We start from the raw sequence: 19,137 nt of genomic DNA on the forward strand, positions 1-19,137 counted from the left end.
ATCTCATGGAACCAGCCCTTCTCATCTCTTTTTACCTGCTGCGTTTCGTAAGCCCTGGGAAACCCGGCCTTCATGGGTTATAAATACAAATCCTGTTAAATTGGAGGCACACAGCCTCCTTTAAAAGATTTTACTGACTGACCCACCCTCTGAGAGCGATTGGTCGCCTGCCCCCGCAACCTACCTCCGTTAAAACCGGAGGTGGGCGTGTTAGTGTCGTGTTTGAGATTTAACTTTTTTTTTTTAACCTCGCACCTGCCCCCAACCCACCCGTTCTTGGGAATTAAAATTCCCCCCATGGCTTTCATTGTAATTTTGCCCCTTAACAAAGCCTCTCTGCCGGGCTATACATTCTACCACCCGCCCCGCACAAATTGATACTGTGGTGATGTGCCTCTTATTGCCAAGTCACACTTGGTCTCTCCCCTTATTTCCTACAAAAGAATATGAAAAGAAACTTGTAAGGGACATTAAAATCAACACAAAAACTTTTACAATTATATTAGGAATAAAGAGGGTGTTCAGGAGCAATGTTGGCCCATTGAAAACCGATAACAGTGATATTGTCAATGATCATAAGGAAATGGCAGGCAGGTTGAATAATTACTTTGCATCAGTATTTACCATAGAGGAATGCTGGAAATCCCAAGGAAATGAATACTGAATTAGGGACCGGGACTCAACAAAATTAATGTAAGCAAAGTAACAGGAATGAAGAAAATAATGGCACTAAAAAGAGAGAGCAATCCCCAAGATTAGATGCTTTCCATGCCAGGGTTTTAAAGGAAGTAGGTGAACACATTGCAGATGCCCTAACTATAATCTTGCAAAGTTCTCTCGATTCGGGAACCTTTCCTTTAGATTGAAAAATTGTGCATGTCACTCCACTATTTAAGAATGGTGAGAGGAGGAAACCAGGGAATTATATACCAGTTAGCCCAACATCTGTTGTCAGGAAATTACATGGGGGGGAAGTTGCCCTCTGCCCCGTTTTGGGAGGATAATTCGAATCAATCGAATTATTACCGCCCGGTGGGAGTCGAAAGGAAGAGGCAGAAAATTGGGCTCTTTAGCTGTGACATCGCCTCCCAGCGCTTTGGGACGCTGTTTGAGGCGATGTAGGGGCGGGTTTGGGGTGGTGGCCATCACAGCACTGATGCGTAGCAATGTCCCTCCTCACTTCTTTCAACTTCTGTGATCTGCACAGAGTGGACTTAACCGGAGTGGACTTAAACAGAGTGGTTTATTTGGGAATTTGGAAAGAGTGGGAATTCGGAGAAGAGGGGTAAGGACCTACTTGGAGGAGGTATCAGTGGCGGTGGAACCTTTGACGATTCCAAAAAAAACAAGGACAGCAGGTAGGTGATTGGTTGGTGAGTATTAAGGGTTTTTTTCCCTCTCTTCTCACAAACCTAGGACTGTGGTTTAAACTAGGTACTGTAATAAACTTATAGCTTAATTAGTTAAACTAATTAATATAACTATAAATAATCATTGATCATCATCATTGAATAAAGACTTTAACTAATCAAATAAATAAAATAAAACTAGACTAAGATATGGCAGAGCAGGTTGGGTGTCTGGACTGCAGAATGTGGGAGTTTGTGAACAGCGAGACTGTCCCGAGCAAACACGTCTGCAGGAGATGTCTCCATCTCGAATTTCTCTGGCTCAGAGTCATTGACCTGGAATGCGCGTTGGAAACACTCTGACACATAAGGAAATGGGAGGAATTTCTGGACAGTTTTATCCAGAATACAGTCACACCCCAGAGGAAAGCACGTTCAGGAAAGGGAGTGTGTGACTGTTGGGGTGCCGGGTAGCGGGGATTTAGGAGAGGTTGAGAAGGAGGTCCCGCAGACACTGGTCCTGTCCAACAGGTACGATGTACTCGCTACCTGTGAGGACAAGGAGAAAGACTGCAGGGAGGATAGCCACAATGCAGACCAAGGCACCGTGGCTCAGAAGGCTGTCCAAGGGGGTGGGGTGGGGGGAGCAGAATAGGAATGTGGTAGTGATAGGGGACTCTATAATTAGGGGGATGGCTAGCATCCTTTGTAGCCAAGAACGAGAATCTCGAAGTGTGTGTTGCCTACCCGGTGCCAGGGCAGGGGTTATCTCACGGCAGCTGGAGAGGAACTTGGAAAGGGAGGGGATAAATCCAATTGTCATGGTCCATGTTGGAACAAATGACATAGGTAGGAACAGGGAGGAGGTCCTGCTGAAAGAGTATCAAGAGTTAAGGCTCTAAATTAAAAAGCAGGACCTCAAGGGTAATAATCTCTGGATTATTGCCCGAGCCACGTGCCAATTGGCATAGAAGCAGACAGATCAGGAGAATTGACAGATGGCTAAAGAGCTGGTGTGGGAAAGAGGGGTTCCTTTTCATGGGACACTGGCCACCAGTTCTGGGTTAGGAAGGAGCTGTACTGATGGGACGGGCTCAACCTGAACCGAGGTGGGACCCGTGTCCTAGTGTAAAGGGTAAACAGAGAGGTGGCAAAGGCTTTAAACTAGTTAAATGGGGCGAAGGGATCTACAAGAAATGTAACCAGCCTAAATATAAACAAAACAGGAAAAGAGGGCATAGGAAAGAATAAAGTAAGGGAGGACATGGATGGCAAGGGAATAAATAGAGGTATAGAACAGGAGTCTAAAAAGATGGTTAAACATAAAGTGAGAAGAAATCCTATTAAAAATGAGTTAAATTGTCTGTACAGCAATGCATAGTATCCGTAATAAAACAGGGGAGATGGGGGCAATCATGCGTTGCGAGGAACCAGACATAGTAGGGATTACTGAGACATAGCTACAGAAAAGTCAGGACTTGGATTTAAACATTGCAAGGTATAACATATTTAGAAAGATAGAGGGGGAAAAAGGGGAGGTGGAGTAGCTATACTTATTAGGGATAACATAATGGCAGTAGAAAAAGTGATGCAGCTTTTAGCAAGACAAAAATAGAATCCATATGAATAGAGATAAAAGATAATAAAGGATCAATCACATTAATAGGCGTAGTCTACAGACCACCTTATAGTCGAAGGGAGGTGGAGGAAGAAATATGCAGACAAATTAAGGAAATGAGTAAAAAAACATAGAATAATAATCATGGGGGATTTCAACTATCCTAATAATTGGACAGAAGAGGTAGGTAAAGGGGATAAGGGAATGGAATTCATACAATGTGTGCAGGACTTCTTTCTAACCCAATATGTAAAAAGCCCAACAAGCATAATGGGAATTCCCACTTTTTGATTGGTTGGGTTGGCCCAAGTGATTCCAGGGATGCTTATGAACCGCATGCGCCTGTGGGTTACGAGGGCTTTTATGCAGGTGTATGCCTGCAGGCCCAGAAGTGTGAGTCTTCGTAAGTCCGGGCCATCAGGTAAGTACAGATTTTACTTGTGGTTCGGAGGCATTCGTCCACGGGAAGCCTCCGACCGCAATTTCAGGGCTAATATACTTGCCATAGAGGGAGTGCAACAAAGGTTCACTTGACTGATTCCTGGAATGAGGGGATTGTTCGATGAGGAGAGATTGAGTAAACTAGGTTTATATTCCCTCGAGTTTAGAAGAATGAGAGGTGATCTCATTGAAACTTATAAAATTCTTAAAGGGCTTGACAGGGTAGATGCAGTGAGGATGTTTCCCCTGGCTGGGGAGTCTAGAACCTGGGGCCACAGTCTCAGAAAAGAGGGCTGGCCATTTAGGACTAAGCTGAGAATTTTTTTCACTCAAAGGGCTGTGAATCTTTGGAATTCTCTACCCTAGAGAGCAGCGGATGCTCAGTCGTTTTGGATACTATGGGACTCGAGGGATATGGGGATCGTGCGGGGAAAGTGGAGTTGAAGTAGACGATCAGCCATGATCTTATTGACTGGCGGAGCAGGCTCAAAGAGCTGAGGGGCCTACTCCTGCTCTTATTTCTTATGTATGTTCTTATGTTCACTATGGGAGTGATGTGGGATGATTTATTTTCTATTATAAAGGCACCATATATAAATATTTGTTGTTCGGTTCAGAGAGTCCAAACTCATTTCATTTGGAATGCTTAAGGCTTTGATGGATTTGAACTCCATTTCAATCAGTGAAAGAATAGTATGTTAACCTATTGCCCCATCCGGGTTCTGTCTTGTACTGTACTTGTCTATTTTATTGTATATGATTTTTGTCTATTTTCCCCTGGATGATGTGTTGCTGTTGACATTCTTCATGTCTGCTTAGGAAAAGCAGACTGATTTTCACTTCATGCATCAACAAGCCTGTCATCAGGGCATGAAAATCCAGTCAGCAGGTAGTGCATCAAGATTTTAACGTGTTGCTGTAGGAAGATGATTTACTTGCACTGACTGCAAGGCTACATGGCATCCCATTTTAATATTTGTTTACACCAGCCAATGTAAATGTTAGTAAAAGCCAAACATTTATATCCAATTTTTTGCCAAAGGGTATGTGTCCTGTGCATCACCATTTAAAAGCTGTAAAGGAAAACTGAAGTAGTTATTTGGAGTTAATGTTAATAGTGTCACACACAACCAATTGGAATTTCCAGATTTAAGATCTGCATTGCAGTAGGGTATCAAATTGATTAGCTTTTGGAAACTGCTTTAAAGCTGATTTTTACCAATGCACATAGAACTTAATATTTCTGCAGTTGGGTTTGTAACTAGTTATATAATGGATCTTCCTTAAGCAGTATTATTGGATGCAATGGAATGCAATGTAACAACACAAAGCAGCCTGTGAGTAAAAATGGCCATTTACTGTAACATTTACTGAACAGTAAACATTTTTATAAAGAGGCTGAATTAGGAATCAGAATTTATGTTCAGAACTCCAGTTGACCGGAGCAGTTAATACATTTAACACATCAGAAGAGGAGTGCGAGGAACAAGGAGAGATTTCATGGGAGATATTGCACAATTCTTTGAAGTCTCTGGACTAAAGCCACTTTGGTTATGTTTCTTTCTTGACTTGCGTGCTGTTAGTCGAGAATCATAAATAGTTTTGTGATAAGACTGTTAGTTATTGTGGTATATATTTGGAAAGGGAGAGAAGGAGGTGAGAGCTGCAATGCATAACAGATGGCAATCGGCCCCTCCATGACATTTAGATTGAGCTTGACGGTCTCAATTCATGGCGCTTCCTTTGATTTTATACTGTAGTAACACAGTTTGCCTTGAGGCTCACGTGCAAGATGTTTTGAGTCTGTTTGATTCAAAGTAGTACTATCACTGTAGTTATACACTATTAAATTACAGTATCCTAAATTTGTACAGATCTTTATTTGCCCAGCTGTTTGATTCTTCAGAATCAAACCTTGGTTGCAGTGCTGAGAATATTTTTTTTATTCATTCAATGGATGTGGCCATCGCTGGCAAGGCCAGCATTTATTGCCCATTCCTAATTGTCCTTGCGAAGTGATGATGAGCTGCCGCCTTGAACCACTGCAGTCCGTGAGGTGAAGGTATTCCTACAGTGCTCTTAGGTAGGGAGTGCCAGGATTTTGACCCAGTGCCGATGAAGGAACGGTGATATATTTCCAAGTCAGGATGGTGTGTGACTTGGAGTAGAACTTGGAGGTGGTGGTTTTTTCATGTGTCTGCTGCCCTTGTCCTACCTAGGTGGCAAAGGTCGTGGGTTTGAGAGGTGTTGTCGAAGAGTATGCCTGTCAAAATAATAAATAGTTTTTTTCTTAAATAAGTACTTGTTCAGCCATAAATCTTCAGAATATCCCACTGATAATGCATTCCTATTGAGAGTTATACTTCTGTCATTGTAATAACTGGTTGGTTAACAACTTTCAGGTTAAATTTTAGTGAAATTAAATTTAATTTCATATACCTTTGCTATGTTAACCTCTTGGATTTAGATGATCAGCTCTTGGCAATTTAATTAATTTTATTCTGAAGTTAGGAAGGGGAGGACCAGGCGGAAGGAAAGTGATCGAAATCAGAGAGGTGATCTGTAACACGGCGCTGCTTGCTTTGTTTTGTGGTGGCGGTCCTTGCCCAAATAAATAAAAGGTTAAACCATAATGTCGTATTTTAGGTTTTGTGCATATCTGTATAGTGAGCTTGGCAGCCACATTGAAGCTGAAAATACATTTTGAATTATGCAAACTGCACATACAGGTGTCCACCCAGAATATGGAGATATACAAAGGGTACAGGTCATGTACTGGTACACGTGATGTCTTCTGTACAGACTGTTCAGCTCCATAGAAAGAGTGGCATTCTACATTTTATAATTAACCTACTGTGACATTTAATTAGAATAGACTGTCACACAAACAAAATGCTATTTAATTTACAGGAAAATTGTAAGAGCAATCAAAGATAAGTGTCGACAAAATGCTTCAAAGCACATTTCTCCCTTTTTCCATTCCCCTCTCCCTTAGTACAAAATGTTAACTCTTATTCTCAAGGTTTTAGGGATTCTAGCTCTTTTTAGAAACATCTTGGGAAAACCCAGGAAATAGAATGACCTCCACTTGAACATAAGAACATAAGAAATAGGAGCAGGAGTAGGCCATTTGGCCCCTCGAGCCTGCTCCATCATTCAATAAGATCATGGCTGATCTGATCATGGACTCAGCTTCACTGCTCGCTCCCCATAACCCTTTATTTCCTTATCGCTCAAAAATCTGTCTATCTCCGCCTTATATATATTCAATGACCCAGCCTCCACAGCTCTCTAGGGCAGAAAATTCCATAGATTTACAACCTTCTGAGAGAAGAAATTTCTCCTCATATCAGTTTTAAATGGGCGGCCCCTTATTCTAAGACTATGTCCCCTAGTTTTAGTTTCCCCTATGAGTGGAAATATCCTCTCTGCATCCACCTTGTCAAGCCCCCTCATTATCTTATAAGTTTCAGTAAGATCACCTCTCATTCTTCTGAACTCCAATGTGTATAGGCCCAACCTACTCAACCTATCCTCATAAGTCAACCCCCTCATCTCCAGAATCAACCTAGTGAACCTTCTCTGAACAGCCTCCAATGCAAGTGTACCCTTCCTTAAATACGGAGACCAAAACTGTACGCAGTACTCTAGGTGTGGCCTCACCAATACCCTGTACAGTTGTAGCAGGACTTCTCTGCTTTTAAACTGTATCCCACTTGCAATAAAGGCCAACATTCCATTTGCCTTCCTGATTAATTGCTGTACCTGCATACTAACTTTTTGTGTTTCATGCACAAGGACCCCCCAGGTCTCTCTGGAGTGCAGCACTTTGCTATTTTTCTCCATTTAAATTATAATTTGCTTTTCTATTATTTCTGCCAAAGTGGATAACCTCGCATTTTCCCACATTATACTCCATCTGCCAAATTTTTGCCCACTCCTTTAGCCTGTCTATATCCCTTTGCAGATTTGTTGTGTCCTCATAATATGCTTTCCCACCCATCTTTGTATCATCAGCAAACTTGGTTACATTACACTCGGTCCCTTCATCCAAGTCATTAATATAGATTGTAAATATTGAGGACCCAGCACCGATCCCTGCGACACCCCACTAGTTACTGTTTGCCAACCCGAAAATAACCCATTTATCCCGACTTTCTGTTTTCTGTTAGTTAACCAATCCTCTATCCATGCTAATATATTACCCCCAACCCTGTGAACTTTTATCTTGTGCAGTAACCTTTTATGTGGCACCTTATCGAATGCCTTCTGGAAATCCAAATGCACCACATCCACTGGTTCCCCCTTATCCACCCTGCTCGTTACATCCTCAAAGAACTCCAGCAAATTTGTCAAACATGATTTCATAAAAACATGCTGAATCTGCTTGATTGAATCATGCTTTTTCAAATGTCCCACTACTGCTTCCTTAATAATAGACTTGGTCTCAGTGGTTTGCAATGCTGAGAATGGAACTAGTTTTGTGTATTAAAGTATTTTGTGTCGAGGTGAATTTTGATTCCTGATTCTTGACTGGGACCAGTTGTTTTGAGCATTAGACAAATCTTATCTACAGATTGGCTGGTGAGTTTAGAAAACAGCTGGTTACAGGAGAGAAGAAAAATGTGACCTGCAAGTTCAAACATAAAGGCAATGTTGTGATTCATTGATACTGTTCTGCATTTCTGTAAACATATTTTGTAATCAGGTGTTTATCAGGCTGTGGGATGTTTATTTCCATATTTGGAAGAATTACTGAATCAGCCTGATTTTATCTCAAACGATTACGCTTTCTTTCTTTTGCCTTTAAATACGCAACAAATATTGTAAAAAAAAAACAGACATCAGTATTTACTGCCTAATATTGCTCCAGATGGTAATATAAACTTGGCCCTCTTTTTAGGAAATTACTCAGGGCTTTGTCTCAAAGGTGGATATTGAGCTTGATCATTATACTGTACTATATGTTGGGCCAACGATTATACTATTGGGTAGCTACTTTTAAGATTGTTTCCCAATGGACTTAAATATGTTTTTTTCAGCATTTGACCCATTCTCGATGTAAGCACTAAGACACATATGCCCTTATGAATAATTTAACTAGATATTTGTTCTGCACAAAATACAGTGCTACTATGAACGGGTCCATTATTGTTTTTCAATTGTGCCTCCTTCTGCCTGCCCCACCATAAGAAAACGGGCTGGCAGTTCAAAACACTAGTTGCGATACAAACTAGTAAAGAAATTTCAACCCATTGAAAGTCCTGTTTATCCCTACAGTGTTTTTAATTGTTGCTTCATTAATGAGACTGTCACAGTTGAGAATACCTCAGAGCATTGCTTCTGAGAAAATGGGCTTTTATTCAACAGTTTACATCGGATTACATAGGATATACGGCACACAAACCGGCCATTTGGCCCAACCAGTCCGTGCTCCACTCGAGCTTCATCCCAGCTAGGAAATAGAGCATAACCTTCTATTCCTTTCTCCCTCATATGTGTCTAGTCTCCCTTTAAATGCATCTATACTATTTGCTTCAACCACTCCCTGTGTTAGCGAGTTCCAATTTCTCACCACTCTATGGGCAAGAAATTTCTTCTGAACTCCCCATTGGATTTCTTAGTGACTTAGCTTATATTGATGGCCTCTAGTTATGCTCTTCCCCACAAGTGGATATATTCTCTCTGTACTATAAAAACTTTAAGAATTTTAAAGACCTCTATTAAGTCACCCCACAACCTCCTTTCCTGATATGTATACGCTCGCATTTCAGGTATCGTTCTTGTAAATCTTCTGCACCCTCTCCAGTGCCTCTAAATCCTTTTTATAATATGGCAACCAGAACTGTACGCAGTACTCTAAATATGGTCTAACCAAAGTTCGATACAGGTTAGCATAACTTCTCTAATTTTCAATTCTATGGGGCTGAAATTGTCCCTTCCCTTAAGGCCGGAAATCGGCAGCCTCACTGTGGAGTGGAATGACCGCCGATGTTCGTCGAATGGCCGCCATTTTGAAAATTCCGTTCCTACGGTATCCCAGCGGTGACCTGCTCCCCCACACCTACTGCTCCACTGCTGCCGATCCATTCTAAGTACATCATCAGAGCACGCATCGCTGATGTGCCCCCTTGAATGTGAAATTCTGCCGAGAAAAATTAGTGTTTGAGGTGCCTCTAAAATGGCGGTGCAGCTGCCCTTAAAGGGGAGGACCTACTGCCGCGGCCGCTATCTTATTTTTTTTGTCGGCCTACAATTATCCCTCCAGGTTTGGCCGGGCCGTCAACACGCAGCCTGGCATCCCCTCTTGGGCGCCAGGCCACTGGCCCGGCCAATACCCTCCCTGCTGGCCCAATGGACCTAACTTAAAGAATCGCAGCGGCTTTCCCCTTTAAGTGAAGGGGAGAGACTTGGTGACGCGCCAGCGCAATGACGTCATCAGCGCTACACTGATGAGTGACAGCGGCGGACAGTCCGCCCACCCCCTCCGCCCCTCTAGTGTGCAAATTTCCGCTCTCTGCCGCACTTCTGCCCCCATTATGACCGACTTCTGGGCCGCTGGAAAAAAAAGCCAAAGAGCGGAATTTCGCTCAAGAGGCCACTGCATCCACGCACCGGTAAAACAGCTGACACAGGTTAGCTGCGCCGTGCATCCGGCGGTTGACAATTTTGGCCCCTATACCTCTAGAAATAAACCCTAGTAATTGTTTTTTTTATGGCCTTGTCAAACTGTGTCGCAACTTTTGTCAATTTGTGTATTTGTACTCCGAGATCCCTTTGTTCCTCTACCCCACCTAGACTCGCACCCTCCAAGTAATAAGTGACCTCTCTATTCATCCTACCTCACATTTAACTGTGTTGAACTTCATTTGCCAATTATATGCCTATTCTGCAAGTTTATTAATGTCCTCCTGTAGTTTGCTGCAGTCCTCCTCAGTATTGACTATCGCCCCCAATTTGATGTCATCCGCAAATTTAGAAATTGTGCTTTTGATTCCAAAGTCTATATTGTTAATATTAATTGTGAACAACAGTGGTCCCAGCACTGATCCTTCTGCCACTGTGAATAGCTTACCGTTTACCTCTACTCTCTACTTTCTGTCTTGAAGCCAGCGAGGTATCCATTCTGCTACTTGTCCCCTGACGCCGCATTCTCTGAGCTTGTTCATCAGAATTATTGGGTATCTAATCGAAGGCCTTTTGAAAATTTAGATAAATTACATCAAATGCATTGTCTACTCTATCTGTTACCTCTTCAAAAAATTCAATGAAGTTGGTCAAGCAAACTCATATCTAAATCTTCTATTTTTCTCCTTTAGTAGGGATTCCATCCGGATCAGGGGTTTTATCCTCTTTGAGTTTGATTTGTTTATTTAATATATCCCCTCTTTTTATATTAAATGTACTTATCTCATTATTAATCTCATCAGCCAATATCATGTCCACCTATTCCCTGGTAAATACAGATGCATCTGACTCTCATTAGTTTAAACCTAAAGGTTGTCAAATACATTCGCGCATTAAAAGCACACTTTAGGACAAAGAATGCAAAGTGTTTCTACTTCTTCTTTGGAAAATTGCAGTTTATCTGACAGCATGTTTCATGCAAATAGCTAATACTGGGAAGTCAAAGAGGTGGTGGAGGCAGTGGATTGAAATTGCAGCTGGTGTCTTATTGTCTCCCAGTCCAGAAGTGAAACCTTTTGCAGAAATAATGGGGGAGAAATTCGGTTGCGCCTCATTTGGGGCGGTAACCCAGGTGGAGCGGTAATTTTAGCGCTTTGAAAAGGTTTGCACCCTCCACCCAGAAATTCATCAGAATCCATCGAATAGCTGATTGGCAATAAATCAGCAGTTGCACACTACAGCTGGGGAGGCCACAACGAAAGTTTGGTCGGTAAATCTGGCATTGCGCATGCGCCGAACTCTGATTCAGATCCCGGGAAAAGCCGAGTCTTAAAGGCGAGGCATAGTAATGCACCCATTAAAGTTTTCAAAATCACTTTTTTTCAAGCTGAACTCTTATTTCTGTCTGCCGCTGCAAACTCGTGCATCGTGCTCAGCTGAAGACCGAGGTCCAGCAAAAAACCCATCACCTAAAAAACAGATGGTGGGTGGAGAAAGCACAGGAGATCCAGCAGTTATCTGACACCATGACGTGTGTGGATTCTTCAGCGCAATCAAGACTATCTATATCCCTAGCACCCAAGACCTGACCCCACTACTTGCCAAGAATGGTGAGGTACTCATCAAGGACAGAGAGGCAGTCAGTACCCATTGGAAGGAGCATTTTGAAGATCTCCTCAACCGAGACTCTGTCTTCGACTCCATCCTGCAGCATGCTACCCGCCACCATCTCAGAACAACCCCAGCCCGGTACGAGATAGAAAAGGCCATCCGTCAGCTGAAGAATAACAAGGCAACAGGAGCAGATGGAATTCCCACCGAAGCACTAAAGCATGGCGGAGAAGCACTATTGGCACGAATATATGTCCTCATTTCTCTTATCTGGAAGGAGGAGGGCATGCCAGGAGATCTCGGGGGTGCCGTAATCATGACCATCTTCAAGAAAGGGGACAAGTCAGAGTGCGGTAACGACAGAGGAATCTCCCTGCTGTTGGCCACAGGGAAAGTCATTGCAAGAATCCTCCTCAATCGTCTTCTTCCTGTGCCTTAAGAGCTCCTCCCAGAATTGCAATGCGGATTCCGTCCACTAAGGGGCACAACGGACATGGATCTTAACCATGCGACAACTACAAGAGAAATGCAGGGAACAGCACCAACCCTTGTACATGGCCGACTTTGACCGAACAAAGGCCTTTGACACTGTCAACTGTGAGGGATTATGGAGCCTCCTCCTCCGTTTCGGCTGCCCTAAAAAGTTTGCCACCATCCTCTGTTTGCATCACGATGACATGCAAGCCATGATCCTGACCAATGGTACCACCACAGACGTAGTCCACGTCCGGACCGGGGCCAAGCAAGGCTGCATCATTGCACCAATGCTCTTTTCGATCTTTCTTGCTGCAATGCTTCATCTCGCCCTGAGCAAGCTCCCCACTGGAGTGGAGCTAACATAGAAACATAGAAAATAAGAGCAGTAGTAGGCCATTCAGCCCTTCGAGCCTGCACCGCAATTCACTATGATCATGATTGATCCTCTAACTCAACACCATGTTCCCACTTGTTCCCCATACCCCTTAATGCCTTTTATGTCTAGAAATCTATCTATCTCCTTAAATACATTCAGTGACTTGGCTTCCACAGCCTTCTGTGGTAGAGAATACCACAGGTTCACCACCCTCTGAGTGAAAATATTTCTCCTCATCTCAGTCCTAAATTTCCTACCCCATATCCTGAGACTGTGACCCCTTGTTCTAGACTTCCCAGCCAGTGGAAACATCCTCCTCGCATCCAGTCTATCCAACCCCGTCAGAATTTTATACGTTTCAATGAGATCCATTCTAATTCTTCTAAACTCTAGTGAATACAAGCCAAGTCGACCCAGTCTCTCCTCATATGACAGTCCTGCCATCCCAGGAATCAGTCTGCTGAACCTTCGCTGCACTCCACTCTATGGCAAGTATATCCTTTCTTAGGTAAGGAGACCAAAACTGCACACAATACTCCAGGTGCGGTCTCAGCAAGGTTCTGTATAACTGTAGTAAGACATCCTTGCTCCTGTACTCAAATCTTCTTGCAATGAAGGCCAACATACCATTTGCCTTCCTAACTGCTTGCTGCACCTGCATGTTTGCTTTCAATGACTGGTGTACAAGGACACCCAGGTCCCTTTGTATATCGACATTTCCCAAGCTATCACCATTAAAATAATACTTTGTCTTTGTTTTTCCTACCAAAGTGGATTACTTCACATTTATCCATGTTATACTGCATAGAAACATAAAAACATAGAAAATAGGTGCAGGAGTAGGCCATTCGGCCCTTCCAACCTGCACTGCCATTCAATAAGATCATGGCTGATCATTCCTTCAGTACCCCTTTCCTGCTTTCTCTCTATACTCCTTGATCCCCTTAGCTGGAAGGGCCATATCTAACTCCCTCTTGAATATATCCAATGAACTGGCATCAACAACTCTCTGCGGCAGGGAATTCCACAGGTTAACAAGTCTGAGTGAAGCAGTTTATCCTCATCAGTCCTAAACGGCCTAACCCTTATCCTAAGACTATGTCCCCTGGTTCTGGACTTCCCCAACATCTGGAACATTCTTCCCGCATCTAACTTTTCCAGTCCCGTCAGAATCTTACACATTTCTATGAGATCCCCTCTCATCCTTCTAAACTCCAGTGAATAAGGCCCAGTTGATCCTGTCTCTCCTTATATATGTCAGTCCAGCCATCCCTGGAATCAGTCTGGTGAACCTTCGCTGCACTCCCTCAATAGCAAGAACGTCCTTCCTCAGATTAGGAGACTAAAACTCAACACAATATTCCAGGTGAGGCCTCACTAAGGCCCTGTCCAACTGCAGTAAGACCTCCCTGCTCCTATACTCAAATCCCCTAGCTATGAAGGCCAACATACCATTTGCCTTCTTCACCGCCTGCTGTACCTGCATGCCAACCTTCAATGACGATGAACCATGGCACTCGGGTCTCGTTGCACCTCCCCTTTTCCTAATCTGCCGCCATTCAGATAATATTCTGCCTTTGTGTTTTTGCCCTCAAAATGGATAACCTCACATTTATCCACATTATACTGCATCTGCCATGCACTTGCCCACTCACCTAACCTGTCCAAGTCACCCTGCAGCCTCTTAGTGTCCCCCTCACAGCTCACAGCGCCACCCAGTTTACTGTCATCTGCAAACTTGGAGATATTACACTCAATTCCTTCATCCAAATCGTTAATGTATATTGTAAAGAGCTGGGGTCCCAGCACTGAGCCCTGCGGCACTCCACTAGTCACTGCCTCCCATTCTGAAAAGGACCCGTTTACCCCGACTCTCTGCTTCCTGTCTGCCAACCAGTTCTCTATCCGCGTCATTACATTATCCCCAATACCATGCGCTTTGATTTTGCACACCCATCTCTTGTGCGGGACCTTGTCAAAAGCCTTTTGAAAGTCCAAATACACCACATCCACTGGTTCTCCTTTGCCCACTGCTAGTTACATCCTCAAAAAATTCCAGAAGATTCATCAAGCATGATTTCCCTTTCATAAATCCATACTGACTTGGACCGATCCTGTCACTGCTTTCCAAATGCGCTGCTATTTCATCCTTAATGATTGATTCCAACATTTTCCCCACAACTGATGCCAGGCTAACCGGTCTATAATTACCCATTTTCTCTCCCTTCTTTTAAAAAAAATGTGGTGTTACATTAGCTACCCTCCAGTCCATAGGAACTGATCCAGATTCGATAGACTGTTGGAAAATGATCACCAATGCATCCGCTATTTCTAGAGCCACTTCCCTAAGTACTCTGGGATGCAGACTATCAGGCCCCGGGGATTTCTCAGCCTTCACTCCCATCAATTTCCCTAACACAATTTCACGCCTAATAAGGATATCCTTCAGTTCCTCCTTCTCACTAGACCCACTGTCCCTTAGTACATTCGGAAGGTTATTTGTGTCTTCCTTCGTGAAGACAGAACCGAAGTATTTGTTCAATTGGTCTGCCATTTCTTTGTTCCCCATTTATAAATTCACCTGAATCTGACTGCAAGGGACCTACATTTGTCTTCACTAATCTTTTTCTCTTCACATATCTATAGAAGCTGTTGCAGTCAGTTTTTATGTTCCCAGCAAGCTTCCTCTCGTACTCTATTTTCCCCCTCTTAATTAAACCCTTAGTCCTCTTCTCTTGAATTCTAAATTTCTCCCAGTCCTCAGGTTTGTTACTTTTTCTAGCCAATTGATATGCCTCTTCCTTGGTTTTAACACTATCCTTAATTTCCCTTGTTAGCCACGGTTGAGCCACCTTCCCCATTTTATTTTACTCCAGACAGGGATGTACATTTGCTGAAGTCCATCCATGTGATCTTTAAATGTTTGCCATTGCTTATCCACCGTCAAGTATCTTTTGCCAGTCTATTCTAGCTAATTCACGCCTCATACCGTCGAAGTTGCCTTTCCTTAAGTTCAGGACCCTAGTTTCCGAATTAACCGTGTCACTCTCCATCTTAATAAAGAATTCTACCATATTATGGTCACTCTTCCCCAAGGGGCCTCGCACAACAAGATTGCTAATTAGTCCCTTCTCATTACACATCACCCAGTCTAGGATGGCCAGCTCTCTAGTTGGTTCCTTGACACATTGGTCTAGAAAACCATCCCTAATACACTCCAGGAAATCCTCCTCCACCGCATTGCTACCAGTTTGGTTAGCCCAATCAATATGTAGATTAAAGTCGCCCATGATAACTGCTGTACCTTTATTGCACACAGCCCTTATTTCTTGTTTGATGCTGTCCCCAACCTCACTACTACTGTTTGGTGGTCTGTACACAACTCCCACTAGCGTTTTCTGCCCTTTGGTATTCCACAGCTCCACCCATACCGATTCCACATCATCCAAGCTAATGTCCGTCCTTACTATTTTGCATTAATTTCCTCTTTAACCAGCAACGCCACCCCGCCTCCTTTTCCTCTCTGCCTATCCTTCATAAATGTTGAATACCCCTAGATGTTGAATTCCCAGCCTTAGTCACCCTGGAGCCATGTCTCCGTGATGCCAATTACATCATATCCATTAACTGCTATCTGCGCAGTTAATTCGTCCAGCTTATTCCGAATACTCCTCGCATTGAGGCACAGAGCCTTCAGGCTTGTCTTTTTAACACACTTTGCCTTTTGGAATTTAGCTGTAATGTGGCCCTTTTTGTTTTTTGCGTTGGGTTTCTCTGCCCTCCACTTTTACTATTCTCCTTTCTATCTTTTGCTTCTGCCTCCTGCATAGGTTCCCATCCCCCTGCCATGTTAGTTTAACACCTTCTGCCATGTGTTTGCCCACTCACTCAACCTATCTGAATCACCTTGCAGTGTCTTTGCATTCTCCTAACAACTCATAATCCCACCAAGTTTTGTGTCGTCAGCAAACTTGGAAATATTACATTTGGTTCCCTCATCCAAATCATTTATATATATATATATATATATATATTGTGAATAGCTGGGGCCCAAGCATTGATTCCTGTGGTAGCCCACTAGTCACTGCCCGCCACCCCAAAAAAAATTCCTACTCTGTCACCTGTTTGTTAACCAATTTTCAATCCATGCCAGTACATTACCCCCAATCCTATGTGCTTTAATTTTGCACACTAACCTCTTATGTGGGACTTTATCAAAGGCCTTCTGAAAATCCAAATACAGTACATCCACAGGTTCTCCCTTATCTATTCTATCAGTTACATCCTCAAAAAAACTCCAGTAGGTTTGTGAAACATGATTTTCCTTTCATAAACCCATGTTGACTTTGTCTAATCCCGTTAATATTATCTAAGTGTGCCGTTATCACATCCTTTATAACTCTAGCATTTTCCCCACTACTGATGTTAGGCGAACCGGTCTGTAGTTCCCTGTTTTCTCTTTCCCTTTTTTACATTTGTCACCCTCCAATCTGCAAGAACTGTTCCATAATCTGTAGAATTTTGGAAGATGACAACCAATGCGTCCACTATTTCCATTGCTACCTCTTTTAGTACTCTGGGATGCAGATCATCAGGCCCGTCGGCCTATAGTCCCATTAGTTTCTCCAGCACTATTTTTTTACTAATAATCATTTCCTTTAATTCCTCTTGCTCACCAGACCCTTGGTTCCTTAGCATTTCTGGGACTTTATTTTTGCCCTCTTCCGTGAAGACAGAACTGAAGTATTTATTTAATTGTTCTGCCATTTCCTTGTTCCCCATTATAAGTTCTCCCATTTCTGTCTGTAAAGGACCTATATTTATCTTCACTAATCTTTTTCCTTTTACGTACTTGTAGAAAATTTTGCAGTCGGTTTTAATGTTCCTTGCAAGTTTACTCTCATACACTCTTTTCCTCCTCTTAATCAACCTCTTGGTCCTTTTTTGCTGAATTCTTATCTGCTCCTAAATTATAGAACAAATGGGAATCTGTTCAACCTCTGTCGCCTCCAGGCTAGATCCAAGATCGTCCCATCCTCTGTCATTGAACCACAGTACGCAGACGATGCTTGCGTCTGTGCACACTAGGAGGCCAAACTCCAAGCTATCGTTAGCACCTTCACCGAGGTGTACGAGAGCATGGCCTTATGCTAAACATCTGTAAGACAAAGGTCCTCTACCAACCTGACCCCGCCACACAGCACTGTCCCCAGATTATAAAAATCCATGACGAGGCCTTGGACAACATGGACCATTTTCCATACCTACTGTCTACTGTCAGCAAGAGCAGACATTGACGACAAGGTTCAACATTGCCTTTATTGCACCAGCACAGCCTTCGGTCGCCTGAGGAAGAGATGTTTGAAGACCAGGACCTCAAATCCGGCACCAAGCTTATGGTCTACAGGGTAGTTGTGATACCCGCCCTTCTATATGGTTCAGAGACATGGACAATGCAGGCACCGCAAAACGCTGGACAAGTACTACCAACGCTGCCTCCGCAAGATCCTGCAAATCCATTGGCAGGATAGGCGCACCAACATCAGTATTCTCGCTCAGGCCAACATCCCCAGCATCGAAGCATTTACCGCGCTCAATCAGCTCCGTTGGGCGGGCCACATCGTCCGCATGCCCGACACAAGACTCCCAAAAGCAAGCGCTCTACGCAGAGCTTTGACACGGCAAGCGAACACCAGGTGTGCGGAGGAAACGCTTCAAGGACACCCTCAAAGCCTCCTTGATAAAGTGCAACATCCCCACCGACTCCTGGGAATCCCTGGCCCACGATCACCCAAAATGGAGGATGAGCATCTGGGAAGGCGCTGAGCACCATGAGTCCCATCGTCGAGAACAAGCAGAAACCAAGCATAGACTGCGGAAGGAGGGTGCATTATCCCAGGCTTCTCACCCACTCTTTGCAGCAACCACTGTCAGCCCCACCTGTGACAGAGACTGTAGGTCCCGCATTGGACTCCTCAGTCACCTAAGAACTCACTTTGAGTGGAAGCAAGTCATCCTCAACTCTGAGGAACTGCCTATGATGATGAAACGTTGCAGTGACTGTGACCTCCAAGGGAAGCACTTTCTCATCCCTTTAAGTAGCCACCAGTTAACGACTCTGCAAGCCTGTACCGACTGTTCTTGGCGGCCGCTAAATGAGATGTGCACGTTGCACCAGGACTGACGTCAGGATCACACTGATCATCAGCAGCCAGGTGCTACTGGTTTGCGTCCCCGCTGAACCTCTAATGAATTTTGGTCAGGGCGCTAAAAGCAGCGCTTCCGGTCGGTAACCTTTTATGCGTCCATCATCATCATTATCATAGGCAGTCCCTCGAAATCGAGGAAGACTTGCTTCCACTCTCAAAGTGAATTCTCAGGTGACTGAACAGTCCAGTACGGGAATTACAGTCTTTGTCGTAGGTGGGATAGAAAGTCGTTGGAGAAAAGGGAGGGTGGGGAGTTTGGTTTGCTGCACGCTCCTTCCGCTGCCTGCGCTTGTTTTCTGCATGGTCTCGGCAACGAGACTCGAGGTGCTCAGCGCCCTCCCAGATGCTCTTCCTCCACTTAGGGCAGTCTTTGGCCTAGGACTCCCAGGTGTCGGTGGGGATGTTGCACTTTATCAAGGAGGATTTGAG

At 43.8% G+C, this 19,137-nt stretch overlaps 1 protein-coding gene across 13 annotated transcripts in view; it reads left to right on the forward strand.

The window, feature by feature from the left end:
- The window catches only part of LOC139242238 (amyloid beta precursor protein binding family B member 2-like), a 470,855-nt gene that overhangs the window by 96,236 nt on the left and 355,482 nt on the right, over nucleotides 1-19,137 (forward strand). Inside the window, exon 1 of one of the 13 annotated variants that reach the window (XM_070870311.1) lies at nucleotides 1,252-1,373. The exons of the other annotated variants lie outside the window; for them this stretch is intronic. The gene's annotated coding sequence lies outside the window, so the exon portion shown is untranslated. Of the gene's footprint in view, nucleotides 1-1,251; nucleotides 1,374-19,137 lie in introns of those variants that run through there. 13 annotated transcript variants of the gene reach the window in all.

The sequence above is a fragment of the Pristiophorus japonicus genome, chromosome 2, assembly GCF_044704955.1.
Source record: "Pristiophorus japonicus isolate sPriJap1 chromosome 2, sPriJap1.hap1, whole genome shotgun sequence".
Classification (NCBI taxonomy): Eukaryota; Metazoa; Chordata; class Chondrichthyes; family Pristiophoridae; genus Pristiophorus; species Pristiophorus japonicus.